Below are 15845 nucleotides of genomic sequence, written 5' to 3' on the forward strand. Positions count from 1 at the left end.
TATGCATTATAAACCCTTGCCAGCAAGTCAAATTGACCTTCATGGAGAGTTGTAACTAATAGGTTCCTGAGTTCAAATGAGCACATTGATCTCTATGCAGTTGGGATAAAAGTTATGAGAAGCTTCTGGCCAAACTCCCTCTTTGGAGGGGTAAGGATTTTAATTCAGCCTTGGTCACTGCATCTTTCAGCTTTAATCTTACAGCCATTTTAGGTCTGTAGAAGACTATCATTGATCTTAGCATTTGTATTTCCTTCTCCAATTTTAAATCTTAGGTTTTAAAGAACTACAGAAAGATAAAAGCAAACATTTTGTTTGAGTAATGAGACAATCAACTATTGTTACTCAGATTGACATTTAATAAGTAAAAGGTCATACGCTTTTTTTGCTCCTTGAAATAATGTTGTCTGTAAGCGTAAGTTGTGATTCACATGTAAATTATATATTGATATGTTTGGTGCAGATTGAAAATATTCTTTATAAGACAAAAGGTGGAAAGAGCACACTCCATAATGATAATGTTAATATGAAAATATTTCCATTTTGAAATGATGGCTTAAGGGGAGAAGATGCACAGCAGTTAAAGCTAAGTCATTCAGCATGGCATACCACATACCTTTGTCATTGGATTGAATGCCCATTATTATTTTTTTAAGATTTTATTTATTTATTTATTTATTTATTTATTTATTTATTTTAGGGAGCGAGAGATCATGCATGGCGGGGGGGGGGAGGAGGAGAGGGGGAGGGACAAGCAGACTTCGTGTGGAATGTGGAGCCCGACCCTGGCCCAATCCCATGACCCCAAGATCACAACCCAAGCCAAAATCAAGAGTCGGAAGCCCAACTGACTGAGCCAGCCAGGTGCCCCTGAATACCAATTATAAGCTACTTGACATGCCACCTGAGCTACTATGCCTCAGCCCATCCACCTGAACTAAGGGTTTCAACTTCATTGTCCCCAAGAGAGCACCATGATGGTAGTATATAGGACTTCTAGTTAGAATTAATATAGAAAAACAATGAAAAGCAGTATTATGCTGATCCAAAAGACAACTGAATGTGGTTACTTTTTTCCCTTCTTCTTGCAAATTCTTTCTGGGTTTTCAGTGTAAAGGGACTTTGCCAGATAATCTCTTAAAATGACCAAAGTCGATTGGTGTTTTTAGGTCACAGGATATTCCCAGCCTTTCTCTTTGGTTCCTGTGTTGCCTCCATCCCTCTCTGATACTTTCGTCCTGAATGCTGATGTCTAGATCTCTCATTCTGATGTCTTACTCAGGGACAGCTTCATGCTCAGGACGATTTCCAGCCTTTTTCCTCAATCAGACTTTTACATTCCACTATTCATTTCCCCAGACACTTGTTCTCTCCTAGGTGAATCTACATGTTAATGACTAATAAACACTAATCCCTATGGATAAATCAGATATCCGTTGCCTTACGTATTTCAGGTAACAGAATCTATTAATCTGGTTTAAAAGCATAAATATCCAGGGGTGCCTGACTGGCTCATTCAGTGGAGTGTGTGACTCTTGATCTTGAGGTTGTGAGTTTGAGCCCTACGTTGGGTGTAGAGATTATTTAAAAATAAAATCTTTTTAAAAATATAAATAAATAAATAAATAAATAAAAGCACACATATCCAGGGAGCCATTATTATATGGAAATACCTATCATATTGCCAAATTAGGGAAGAATATTTAGAGGTGGGGGTGGGGTGGGGAGGAGGGCTCCTGGACCTCCCAGCTTTCAGATCACACAATATAAACAGATTGATATGGAGGAAAGAGTATGGGATTTGAAACCACAACTCCTAGTTTAAAGTTCCAATTTTGTTTACCTACAAATGCCACTGAGCTTTTATTACCTAATCCATAAAAGAGGAAATGATGCTTATGTTCCATGGTTATGTGAATGAGGCTCAAATATGATGTTATTTGCGAAAGTCCTTTTAAAGCTGAAAAGCATTAAAACACACTAGAGTTACATATAGTTATATATGTTATTATTATAGTAATTGAAAAAGACACTTGCTTAAGCCAACTGTTCAAGATCAAGCAAGTTATATGTATTCCAAGAGCTACAAGAGGACTGGCAGTTAGCAAGGGGCTTGTTTTGGAATGGTGGGTCATAGGCTCAGGTGTTTATGCATCAGCCTCTTCATTGACTCTTCATAGGCCATTGATCCTTCTTGCCCCTAAACTTAGCCTGAAGACCATCAGCCTGGAAGCACTGAGGTGAAAGAAGGCAAGTGCTTGAATAAGGAGATTGACTGCCCCAGGCCTATACTCCTGTGAATTCTGTAGCACAATTATAAAAGTCTTATTGCAAAATATAAACAAAATGATTCATTTTAGTGGGTGGGAGAGACATCCTGTTGTTGGAAGTGAGTCAAGCATGGGGGCTGGGAGGAGTCATACCCAGTGCTGATTTGGACTTTATTCTGAAGGTGGAAAGGCTGCTCAGAAAAGAGGGCATTAACACGTTATGGTGGCATTCCACGTCTCTATCTGGGCACTCACATCCTCTCATCTGAGGTCTACATAACTGTGTAACACTCTCAGTGAGGACAGTTCCAATAGCCTAGAAACAAAAAATATCTAGCGCCTTTTTAAGATTGGTTTTGTGTTAGAAATGGCAAGATCCTCTATTTCATAGTGGAACAGAACTCCATTCTGAATCTCTTCTTCCTGAACACTCCTTTTTTCCCTGTCTGAATTTCCCCTCTTGTATTCTCTTGGGGTCTCCTAAAGATGTGTAGTGTGTGTGTGTGTGTGTGTGTGTGTGTGTAAGTACACAGATATATATAAAACATATACTATACAATAACAAACATATATAATACACTTAAATGTACAATGTTAAATATTATCTGTGATGCATTATAAAGTAAGTAGTGTGTATCAGAGTATCCCAGGGTTTAAAAGTAATTCACCATTATTTAGGGGGAAACTAAATGTAAATCCCCTCATTTTTGCTTGTTTGTTTTGTCAAGAAGTGAAGGTAGCTAGACTAAAGAAAGCCAATCAAGATTAATTTTAACTGGAGCTTTTGAATACAAATATGTACAACATCAGATTTGACAGAGTAATTGGTATCTTCTTTTTCTTGGCCAGAAATTGGCACCATAAAACCAAATTAATGATAAACCAAACGATTCTCAACTTTAATCAACTAATTCTTAATTCTCCACCAATTAATGGGGGAACATCGTAGCATTAGTCAAGAAAAGATTGAAAATAATATAGTTCTGAAGGGAAAGGAAGGAGAGGCTTAACTTACACCTCCTTTGAAGAGTTACCTTGTGATTCTATTGTTGGTATGAAATCCCAGTTACTGCAGTAAGCAGGAAAATGTAGCATTGAATGGAATATGGCACTTAAGATACAATCTTGAATTCTCAACAGAGAATCCCACTGGACATGGGAAAGAATGGTTGTTACTTAATGGCCACTGACTGGGCTGCCTCTGGTGTATCATTCACTCCTGCCCTGTCTTTCTTTTCTAATCCATAAGATGTAAATAAGATGTAAATCTTTTCTCAGGGCGCCTGCGTGGCTCAGTCAGTTAAACATATGCCTTCCGCTCAGGTCATGATCCCAGGATCCTGGGATCAAGCCCACGTAGGGCTCCCTGTTCGTGGGAAGCCTGCTTCTCCCTCTCCTCCCCTTTCGTGCTCTCTCTTGCTATCTGTCTTTCTCAAATAAATAAAATCTTTGTTTTAAAAAGTAACTTTTCTCTTTTAAATCTCCTTGGGCATTTGTTTCTTAGATTTTTAAGTATCTATTTTTAAAGCATTTTGGGAAACTTAATCAGAAATGTTTTCATTCTATGATAAATCATTGTAAATTTCTGACTCTTTTAGCTGCATCTTAAGGGGAAAATATCCACTTTATATTTTTTAAAGGATTTTGAGGAACTACACTAGAAGTTATTAATAAGAGACCTCATTTCCTTATCAACAAGCAAGAAAAATGATGTGGGACTGAAGATGCAAAACAGGCCTTCCAAATACAGACAGGTTACTCTAAATTATTATATGTAACAGAAAAGAAAATCACTTTGCAGAGTTGTTGTAAGAATTACAAATGATATATGTCACATAAAGGAATAATTATTAGGAATACAATAAATTATAGTCATCCATTTATCCATTTATCCTTTGGGGCATCCATCCCCAACTAGTATTTTGACATCAGTCCTATTGTTATGTCTAACTTTAATTTCTTTCCAACTGTCTATATTACACCTGATTTCATCACCTTTTTAAATATTGAAAGTTACTGGCCTGGGATTTAAAGTTTCTGTTAAATATTTTCTAAACATTTTATTAAGTAACACAGAATAAGAGCTGAGCTGTTCAGTGTTGCCAAAAAGAATAATTAAAAAGATTTTGTCTGGTGCTTTGGGGGAAATTGGTGCATGTCTAGTAGCAATTAAGCAAAAGCTGGCAACTTATTTTGTTGACTTGAATGATACAAAACAAGAGGGACAGTGATCGGGAAAAGATAAGACTGAATTGGAAGAGATTAATGGAATTTGCCCTGACTCCACTGTTCCTCTGAGCATAGTAAGCAGTCAATGAAGTCACATCAATTTTGATATTTGCAAAATTGGAGATTGGCTTGAAGTTTCAGATATCTTCCATGTTTCATTTCTTTTACCAATATTCTCCAGTACTCGCCCTGGCGGTTTGATATTGAATAGCTAGTAAGACCCCCTCATTTATACTTTATTGTCTCAAAGCCAGGAAGAAAGTGTTGTGACTTCTAGGTTTCAATCCTTCAGCTTCATGTAGTTGCTCACGTTTTTCTAAAAAGAAACCCACCAGTGTCTACAAAAAGGTTTTCTTGTGTCTTACAGCACAGCTTTATACTTCTTTCACCATTTCTAGGTATTGAACTGGGAAGAGGGGATGGTGTGAGGAACGCAATTTCAGTATCTATTATCTCTGAGGATGAAGCACTTGGAGACTTTTTGTATCCTTCTGTTTTTCTCCACATCATTAGGCTGAGAGAGTAAAAGCATCTGCTTGCCTCAGATACAAAAGAGGGTGCTACAAAGTCCACTAAATATGCATAAAAAGAGACAAGAAGGAAAAAAATATAAGCTACTCACCTAGTTCATGTGCTGATTCATATCCCAGTTTATTTTAATTATTAGATGTATGGGAAGGATTTAATTCATTGTTAACCCAGAGAAGTCTAATCCTGGAAGGGCAGTTCCAAAATAGGAAAAGGGGGGTGGGGGGTTGCCTGGAGTGTCAATTACATATAATTCTCAGGTATTAATGACCCCAAAATAAAGATGGGGTGGCTGGGGTTTGTTTTACTAACATGTGAACTCCTGTGTTTTCTCCTGTCCCTCGTTAGTCTAAGAGTGAAGAAAGTTATAGTTCTCTTGTCCACCAACAGCATTTCCACGTTATGTCCATAAAAGATGTTCAGTTGGCGTTGAATTGAATGAGTAATGATGCTGCATTGCTAATGTAGATACACATATTAGAATAATATCTACCCAAGAAACGATAGCAAAGGGCAAACTTGTCAGCAGGGCTGCATAAACTAAGACTTTTAAAATTAAGAGGAGATCTGAAGGCAACATTGCTCACAACTCAAAAGAATAACAAGAATTCTCTGATAGCATGCATGTGGTAAAGTCAGAGCAGTCTATTAGATCACGATTCTGTCAAACAGATAGTCAAGAAGGACAGAGGCTAAACGCAACGCCCCCTGATCTTGTGTTACTCTCATCCATACAATGATGGAGACCACTGACCTGAGTTTGGCAATGAAAGCTATAGGAGCCTGGGGGAATGAAATAGCACTGCCTCCCTTGGTTATCATTTTTAAAAATCTGAAGAAATTGCAGAATCAAACTGACCCACTAGAAAAGCTGTATCATTTACCATTAATTGTGAGAATATCTTTAAAGAGCTGCCAGCTGGCTAATGGCTAACCTGTTTTGTTTTGTTTTTTTAATGTGAGAAAAGAGATCCTGGGAATTCACATTAGGTGTGGGCAAATTTTTCCTTTAGCAGAAGAAAAAAGAAAAACAAACAAACCTGCCCAGGCAGTTCATTCGATGTAGTTTTAATAAATTCAGTTATGTCTTTTTAACCTGCTGAAACTCCTTGAAATAATTAACTGAGTATTTGCAGTTAGATAAGCCAGTGGTTGGCACTTTGTGGCACTTTGTTGGCATGATATACCAGGGATAATTCTATGATTCTTTGCTGAAGGGTGTCCTTGATAAATTCGTTGCTGTGTAGTATATCAAGTGTTCTTTTCTCTTCTTTCCCTTTTATTTTATATGTCTCCTAGTATAACTGTAAGTTTTTTTTCCAGCTTTATTGAAATATAGTTGACACATAGCTCTGAATGAAGGGCCCTTTAAATAAGTTGGGGAATAAGTTAATAGCAGATAAAAGGTTAGATCCCGGGGAGGCCGGCTCTCGCAACTCAAGATGGCGGACGAGAGTGAGACAGCAGTGAAGCCGCCGGCACCTCCGCTGCCGCAGATGATGGAAGGGAACGGAAACGGCCATGAGCACTGCAGCGATTGCGAGAACGAGGAGGAAAACAGCTACAGCCGGGGTGGTTTGAGTCCAGCCAGTGACACTGGAGCCAAAAAGAAGAAAAAGAAACAAAAAAAGAAGAAAGAGAAAGGCAATGAGACAGATTCAGCCCAGGATCAGACTGTGAAGATGAGCTCTTTGCCAGCCGAGAGGATCCAGGAAATACAGAAGGCCATTGAACTGTTCTCAGTGGGTCAGGGGCCTGCCAAAACCATGGAGGAGGCTAGCAAGCGAAGCTACCAGTTCTGGGACACGCAGCCTGTCCCCAAACTGGGAGAAGTGGTGAACACCCATGGGCCCGTGGAGCCTGACAAAGACAACGTCCGCCAGGAGCCCTACACCCTGCCCCAGGGCTTCACCTGGGATGCCTTGGACCTGGGGGACCGTGGTGTGCTGAAAGAGCTCTACGGCCTCCTGAATGGGAACTATGTGGAGGACGACGACAATATGTTCCGGTTCGACTACTCCCCGGACTTTCTGCTGTGGGCTCTCCGACCACCTGGCTGGCTCCCCCAGTGGCACTGTGGGGTTCGAGTGGTCTCGAGTCGGAAACTGGTTGGGTTCATCAGTGCCATCCCAGCGAACATCCACATCTATGACACAGAGAAGAAGATGGTGGCGATCAACTTCCTGTGTATCCACAAGAAGCTGCGCTCCAAGAGGGTGGCTCCGGTCTTGATCCGGGAGATAACCCGGCGAGTTCACCTGGAGGGCATTTTCCAAGCTGTTTACACTGCCGGGGTGGTATTACCAAAGCCTGTGGGCACCTGCAGGTACTGGCATCGGTCCCTAAACCCACGGAAGCTCATTGAAGTGAAGTTCTCCCACCTGAGCAGAAACATGACCATGCAGCGTACCATGAAGCTCTACCGACTGCCAGAGACGCCCAAGACAGCTGGGCTGCGACCAATGGAAAAAAAGGACATTCCAGTAGTGCACCAGCTCCTCACCAGGTGCCTGAAGCAGTTTCACCTCACACCAGTCATGAGCCAGGAGGAGGTGGAGCACTGGTTTTACCCCCAGGAGAACATCATCGACACTTTCGTGGTGGAGAACGCAAATGGTGAGGTGACAGACTTCCTGAGCTTTTATACGCTTCCCTCCACCATCATGAACCATCCGACCCACAAGAGTCTAAAGGCTGCTTATTCTTTCTACAACGTCCACACCCAGACCCCTCTTCTAGACCTCATGAGGGATGCCCTTGTTCTCGCCAAAATGAAAGGGTTCGACGTGTTCAATGCACTGGATCTCATGGAGAACAAAACCTTCCTGGAGAAGCTCAAGTTTGGCATAGGGGACGGCAACCTGCAGTATTACCTTTACAATTGGAAATGCCCCAGCATGGGAGCAGAGAAGGTTGGGCTGGTGTTACAGTAATCAGTTGCCAGTGAGATTCTGGATAAAGCCACTGAGAAGTCAAACCAGGAAATGGAACCCCACCACTTGTTGGTCCAATTTTCACAAACGTGAGAATCCCTGGCAAAGGGAACAGAACTGAACCGGCTTTACCAAACCGCCACTGAACTTGACAATTGTATTGCAATGGCGTAGGCTGCGCAATGTCACCTCGGGCCGTGTCTCTGGTCTCCCTGTTTTCCAATTAATCACATCCTTCTGCAGCCATGATCAAGGGAATGTAACTGCTGAAAACTAGCTCGTGATTGGCATATTATGGAGTTAACGGGTGAATAATAAAAGTATATATATATATTATATAAAAAAAAAAAGGTTAGATCCCGGATATATCCAAAAACCAGTTGAGATATGCAAATATGTAAAGTGAGAGCATGTCAGTCAGTTTGAACTGTGTGATGACTTTTAGAAGCCTAGAAACAATTTTAAAACGTATTTATTAACGATTCAGAAGCAATGCAAATAAATGGTACATTTTTGCCAACAACAAGTTTGGGGGATTACGAGAAAGTCTTGAAGGACTTAATTAAGCTCAGTAATGGGGTAAACACAATAGCAGATGATGCTCAATGGAGAGAGGATGGAGGTAATATATAATGAACAGTTTCGAGTTGTGCATTTAATGAGTTCTGAATTAGACATGCCTCTCAGGAAGAGAGACTCCCAGCTAGTATCATAATAAACAGGGCAAGGGGGACAATGGATTAAAAAAAATAGATTAATGAGTTACTCACAACATTTACAAAAAGTGGATGGAATTTATCAACCCAGAGAGCATTGTTATAAAGCTATTCTTGAATTGGCTTGTAGGTTAGTTTGAATTATAATGAACATTCTCTGATATTTCAGTAATTAAAACTTCCTAAATTTTAATGTAATTCCAGTATATAGACGGTTCCCAACTTATGTTCAACTTAAGATTTTTCACCTTTACTATGGTGTGAAAGCAATATGCATTCAGTAGAAACCATACTAGAATTTTAAATTTTGATCTTTTTCCTGGGCTAGCAATATGCCTTAGGATCATCTCTCATGATGCTGGGCACTGGCAGCCAGCTGAAGCTCCCAGTCAGCCATGCATCATGAGGGTAAAAACCAATGTACTTCACAACCATTCTGTATCCATACAGCCATTCTCTTTGTCACTTTCAGCACAGTATTCAATCAATCACATGAGAGAGTCAGTACTTTATTATGAAATGGGCTTTGTGTTCAATGATTTTGCCCAACTATAGGGCAAAATGTGTTCTGAGCATGTTGAATGTAGGCTAGACTAGGCTATGATGTTCAGTAGGCTAGCTGTATTAAATGCATTTTTGATTATGGCGTTTTCTTTTTTTTTAAGATTTTATTTATTTGAGAGAGAGAGAGCACAGAGGGAGAGTGAGAAGCTGACTCCCCGCTGAGCAGGGAGCCCAACATGGGGATCATGACCTGAGCAGAGGCAGACGCTTAACTGACGGAGCCACCTGGGCGCCCCAGCATTTTCAATTTATGATGGGCTTATCAGGATGTACTGCGATCATAAGTAGAGGAAGATCTGTATTATCTTTAAAAAGAAAAGTGTGTGCTATTTCAAACACATTGGCAATCATAAAAACAGCACAAACATTCATGTATCCACTACCTAACATTTTTAGCCATATTCCTTTCAGAATCATTTGTTTAAAAGAAATCAAACATTAAGGTACCGTTGAAGCCCCTGTGTAAACCACTCAGATTAATTTCTCTCCTGCCTGTCTGCATCCCTCCCCCCCTTCCTGAAGGATATCATTATCATTTTATTTGGTGTATAGCATTCCCATGCTTGTTTTATATTTTTTACTGTATATTTATATACCTGACTACATTACATGATATTACTTTGCAGGTTTTATTAAAAAATTCTGTGGTTTCTGGGTTTTATTTAACTTTATTGTTGTTGTTGTCAAATAAGTTGTGTTTATTTCTCCTTGAAGCTAGCGAGGAGTGCCCATCATGAGGAACCGTAGGGTGTCTCAGTAAGATGGTGCTAGAAGGAACCTTTTATAGGAGCTGGACTTTGGGTGACAACTGAGGAAAGTCCTAGGAAGCAGAGCTTTGTTCTGAAATGGGGGCCATGAGGAAAGGAACCAGGGATAATTCTGATTCTTTGCTGAAGGGTGTCCTTGATAATTTCGTTGCTGTGTAGTATATCAAGTGTTCTTTCTCTTCTTTCCCTTTTATTTTATATGTCTTCTAGTATAACTGTAAGTTTTTTTTCCAGCTTTATTGAAATATAGTTGACACATAGCATATTAGTTTCAGATGTACAGCATAATGATTTGATATGTGTATATATTGTGAAATGATCACCATAAGTTTAGTTAACATCCATTACTTCACAAGGTTACCAATACTGGATGTAACACCCAGTGCTCATCACATCACTTGCCCTCCTTATTGCCCATCACTGAGTTGAAAACTTTTAAGATCCACTCACTTAGCAACTTTCAAATATATAGTGCAGTATTGTTAACCATAGTCACCATGATATATATTAAGCGCCCAGGACTTATTTGTCTTATAACTTAAGTTTGTACCCTTTGACCACAGGTTTTTAAACTTTATAGAAATGCCACCCCAACCTAGCATCTTTTTGCACCATGCTTTTTAGACTGAACACTATGTTATTGCTCAGCATGGCATTTTGTATGTTTATCTCCATTGATTTTTGCAGCTTTAGTGAATTCATTTTGACCACATATTCCATGCATGGATATATCACAATCTATCCGTGGTCTTTTGATGAGCACCTAGGTTATTTTTTCAATTATTTCCAATAGTATTGTGATGGATGTTTTAAATATGTCTCTTGGTGCACGTGTGCGCATGTCTCTGGGGTATATACCTACAGCTATGTGTATTTTAGACTTTCTTCAGTGTGGTCAAATGCATTCCATGGTGACTTTGACTAATTTACTTTTTTCCCACCATGGGATGAGAATTCCCACTGTTGTATATCCTCACCAACACTTGGTATTGTCAGACTTTTTAAACTTTTGCCAATCTGATAGGCAAATGGAATCTTGAGGTTTCTATTTGGTTTTTTTTCAGAATTATTTCCTTTTTAGAAAAAAAACTTTTTTTCTTAGAAAAAAAAAACAGAAAATACTAATTGCCATGTTAGCATTTTTTTTTCTCTACAACTTAGGAAAATGCCCCGTGGGAATTTTTCTCTGCTTTCTTTCTTTTTTCCTAATGATGAAAAGTGATTTGATGAAAAGCGATTTTACATAGAAGGAGAGAGAAGGCCTGTAATATGTTGTGGTCACACAGCAAGCCATAGGTCACTTAAATTGTCTCTTTATGATTGGCAGAGGTCTTGGTAAGAGAATCTTTGGTTTAGGAGAAAGTCAGGGCTGACAAGATGAGGTTGCTACCTGTCAGCAGTGCTGCTTGAAAGAAAAGGTTGTGACATACATTTTGCACTGGCAGGTTGTCATACGTATCATTTGCAAATAGAATATGAATATCAAAGACATAAATATTACACAAACTGTTGAGAAGTGATAGGATCTGAAACCAGACCCTTTTCTTCCCAAGTGAATTAGACCATCTGTTGAATTAGAGACATTACTAAGCTTCTGTGTTTATGGGACTTTGTTTTTTTCTGCACAATGATCCTGGGAATGTACTTCACTGGCTTTTATTTTTACACTATAACACATATAATTCTCTGTGATAACTGAGTCAGATTTCTGAATGAAAAAAATAGTTGTTAGTAACGTTCTTTTATAGGGGTAATTACTGAAATTCTTTTCTCCATATCATTACTCTTAATGGGTTACTGAGATCACATTTTAATTTCCAAACATAATTTTCATCTTATGTTAAGTGCTTAATACTTCAGCATGGCTAATCTCCTCTTACAGGAGATTCTTCTACTTGTAATAGTTGTGATGGATGGGTAGTCCAGATTTATGTTTCCTGCATAAGTGAGGAAATGACTCAAGGTAGAGGGTCATGGTTGCATAATAAATCATTTGCAAAGCTAGGGTTAGAAGGATGCTTTTTTAACTCTTGCTCCTGCCTAATGCTTCCCTCACTAGAGTAATTCCTAAAATTTCTGCCAATATGTAGTTCCTGGCAATGACTCATAACTTAGCCCAGACCCCAGAAAGGCAAATATTTGGGAAACAAGTTGAAGGGGACACTTTTCTGGCTAACTCCCAAGCAACTTCGGGACAAGACCCATTAGGGATGGGTCACTGGGATGGTGAGTCACTTTCATTGGTGCTCCTTTTCTGGGTGGAAACAAACACACTAAAACCCATTGAATTTCTTGGTGCCTAAAAGTCATGATTTCTCTCAGTATAGGAAAAGCTGTACCTCCCCTAATATGTTTATTTAGTTCTATTTTATTTGAGGGGCAATCTAAATTATTGTTTCTGTAGTTCCTTAGGACACTCAGATTCAGATTTGCAGCCAACCTCCAATAACATATAACTTTGGCACGAATTATTGTGCTGGCTTTATTCTTTCCTATGCTTGTTTGCTCTCATTCTGATTTCTTCATTACCTTATTTTTTCCCATTATAGACTGTGTACTTTTATAAGCTTCCCCAGATCCTTCTGGAATGAAATTTCCGTTCCCAAGCAATGTCTTAGACAAGTTTTGCTAAAGGACTCCCACAAATAGTCATGTACAGTTGTAATGGACTTTCACAAATAAACACTAAAGTGCTTGTTGAACTACTGTATTTAAGCCAAGTTAGTGAGGTGGCAGTTTACAAGTAAGTTCTAGTACATCAAGACTCAAAGCCAAGATATTTCCTTATGTTTAAAGTTCCCTACTGGGGGGAAAAATAAATAAATTTCTAGTTTCAGATTCCTTTTCAGTTGGGAATATGTGAGAATATGGGTAAAGGCACTGTTTTCCAAAGTGTGCCCCATGGAATATTCATTCCCAGAAATCTTAAATAAAAACAGGAAGAAAAAGGAAAAAAATTAATCTGTACTCACATTTGTGGAAATGCGGAATTAACTAAAGGTATTCAGGTTTTTTACAGAAAAACTTCTCAGAATCTTTAATATGCAAATGTATTCTGGCTTTCCCAGAACAGGAGATGGAGTTAGTTTCCTAAACTCATTTAGCCCCAGAGCCTGGTTTATGAAAATGCTTAGGCTCCCCCACCCACCCCCTGCTCCCCCAACCGCAACATCCCATTGAAGACCATCACTGTGGTGGGAAAAGAATCAGTTCTTCCATTCATTCCCCTCTCCACCCCCCCACCTTCCCCATCCCTGTTCAGGTTTTGAGTTAACTCCCTGGATGGCTGAGTGCTACCACTGTGGGTAATAATTAGTGCAGCACATCTCTGACAAATCCCAAGGGATGCGGCCACATGGGAGGAAGTACCTCCACCCTTTACTTGGTGCTAACAGGTGTCGCTGGATCTGTGGAAGGGGGCAGTGTCTCAGGGGAGTCTGGGGCTGACAGGGTGCAGCACAGTGGCTCTCAACCCACTGGCACCAGGTCTTCTTGATGTGAGCAATCAAGCCAGCCGTACACCAATGTGGATCCAGCTTCAGATCAGCCCTGCCCAAAGGCTATGGGGATCTTTCCTGGGTAGCCATATCTAAGAAGAATTAGGAGACTAAGTTTTATAGGAGGAATGTTCTACAATGGAACAAGGATCTAGGGTTCATTTTTCCTTTAACGTTAGATTTGGAAGGAAATAAAATAGTTGCCAAGATTCTGTTTACAAATGGCCATGGCAAAGAAGATTTTTAAAAATGCAATTGTGAATCTTTGCTACTGAAAGACAAGCTTCAGTTGGTTACTGTTAGTCCTGTCTAAAAGACAAATGGACCCCACTCACCCGAGAAGGGCCATAGAACTCAAGATTCCTTGCCAAATGCAAATATTTTTAATAGTATTAGTGAGTATTTTTAAACTTCAGATTCATTCCAAGTGGGAGTTTATTATCTGGCATGTATGTATTACAATTATGTCTCCTAGCCTTGAATCAAATAATTTTGTTTACAATTTAAATAAACCAAGCCATGATCTTTGGAACCCCTCACCCAACAGGGTCTCCTTAACCTTCAGAAAGAAAGGAGGCACATCTCTTCTGGAAACTAAGAAAGATGAGTTATGGAGCCCTTTGGGCTGACCATCAGTTTGAGTGTGTACTTTAGGATCAAAGAGCTGACATCCAAAGAGATAGCAAGGTCCCGAGTCTAAACTGCCTCATCCCTTCATCTTTTAAAAAATAATAATAATAATAATAAGCCAAAGGCAAGAATCTTTTCACACCTCCTATAGCACCTGCAATTTTGTAGCCAGAGTCCCCAAATTATCTTCCCCAGGATACTTTTTGTACATTTCAAAACCTGATGTTTGTGGTACTGGGAGACAACTCTGAGGAAATGTGGGAAAGATCCCAGCATGTGGGACACCATCTCAAATGACCCAAGGTTTGTTCTTGGTCTCTGTGGCATAGAAAGATGCCAGCCTTTTGAGTATAGGACCTTCTTACTCACTGCTTTAAGGATTAAGCATCTTGCCACAGCTCTCACTGCCAGAAACAGTCTACATTTTTGCCAAAGGATTTGAACTTGGAAAAGCACCTGTATGATGGAGCAAGACTTGCCTGGGGAGAATTAGGAAGAATGTATCATGGTGCCACACCCACTGAGTGCGCAGTAATTGAAGCACTGTATGAGGTGATATAGGTACATATTATGAATTACTAGGGAGAGAAACACATCATGCAATACTCCTAACCATTCCTTAGTTCAAGGCACAGAGATGGGAGACCAGGTGGAGCAGCACAGCTCTGCTTACTGTGGTAAATTACACACATGATGCAACAGCAGTCTGATGAGCAGTGGGAACTCCGGATTCCACACGGCCTTCCCTCTCCAGTCTTCACAATGCCTTACCCAAGTTATCTGATTAATCTTCCCTGTGCCCTGTGAGGTGGCAAGGCCCATTATCCTCCATTAGGTAGATGTGGAAATAGAGACATGGGTAGGTTAATTTGCCCCTGGTGATTTAATGAATCAGCATCAAAACCAGAAGTGGTACCTGTTTTTCAAATTCTGAGTCTTCTCACTCCAAGATATTCTAAAACTTAGCTGAACAGAATGTTGTTTCATTATTGTCGTATATCATGTAGTTCTGGATCCATTTCTGGCACTTAACTTTTCATGTGACCTTAAGCAAATTGCTTGATCTCTCTGAGGTTATCTGCAAAATGGGTATCATGCTTGCCCTGCCTATCCTATAGGACTGTCATGGGGCTTGTATGAAATGAGCATTGTTTAATTCCTCCAAAAAAACAGGAAGTATTTTATCTTACCAATGTTTTGCTATTTATTTTCAAACATATGCTATTTATATACATATTTCTGACAATTTAGGAAAACAAATGACTTCTATATGCATTTTATATAATGAAAGTGTGATGAGCTTTGAAAATAGGTGGTCTTTCTCTGTCTCTCTCTCTCACACACACACACAAACACATAACCTAGAGATACATTTTTAAAATGTTTAAATGAAATATTTCTTATTTAAAAGAAAACAGAAAGATGACCCTTACTTAGTACCTTACTCAGGGCCAGACCCACGGTGTCTGTTCGGTAAATAGTCACTGAATAGATGATGGATGGATTCTCTCTGGATAATAATTTCGGTGGTCGATATTATAGATGTCAATGTGTACTCACTAGATTTTCAAGGAAACTGAGACCTAAATAGCCTATAATAAGTATTACTGGTTTTTATCAGTATTGATTTATCCATTCTTATAAGACACATAAATATAATACGATAGTATCCATTGTACTTACTATCAATTGAACTTACTGTATCCATTGT

At 39.5% G+C, this 15845-nt stretch overlaps 1 protein-coding gene and 1 pseudogene across 1 annotated transcript in view; both read left to right on the top strand.

Moving 5' to 3' along the window:
- Positions 1–15845, top strand: part of ABCA12 (ATP binding cassette subfamily A member 12) — a 177196-nt gene that overhangs the window by 33512 nt on the left and 127839 nt on the right. The window lies entirely within an intron of this gene.
- On the top strand, positions 6456–8284 carry LOC112839186 (glycylpeptide N-tetradecanoyltransferase 1 pseudogene; annotated as a pseudogene).

Source organism: Callorhinus ursinus, unplaced genomic scaffold (genome assembly GCF_003265705.2).
Source record: "Callorhinus ursinus isolate GAN/ISIS: 27379988/994484 unplaced genomic scaffold, GSC_fseal_2.0 scaffold2, whole genome shotgun sequence".
Lineage (NCBI taxonomy): Eukaryota > Metazoa > Chordata > Mammalia > Carnivora > Otariidae > Callorhinus > Callorhinus ursinus.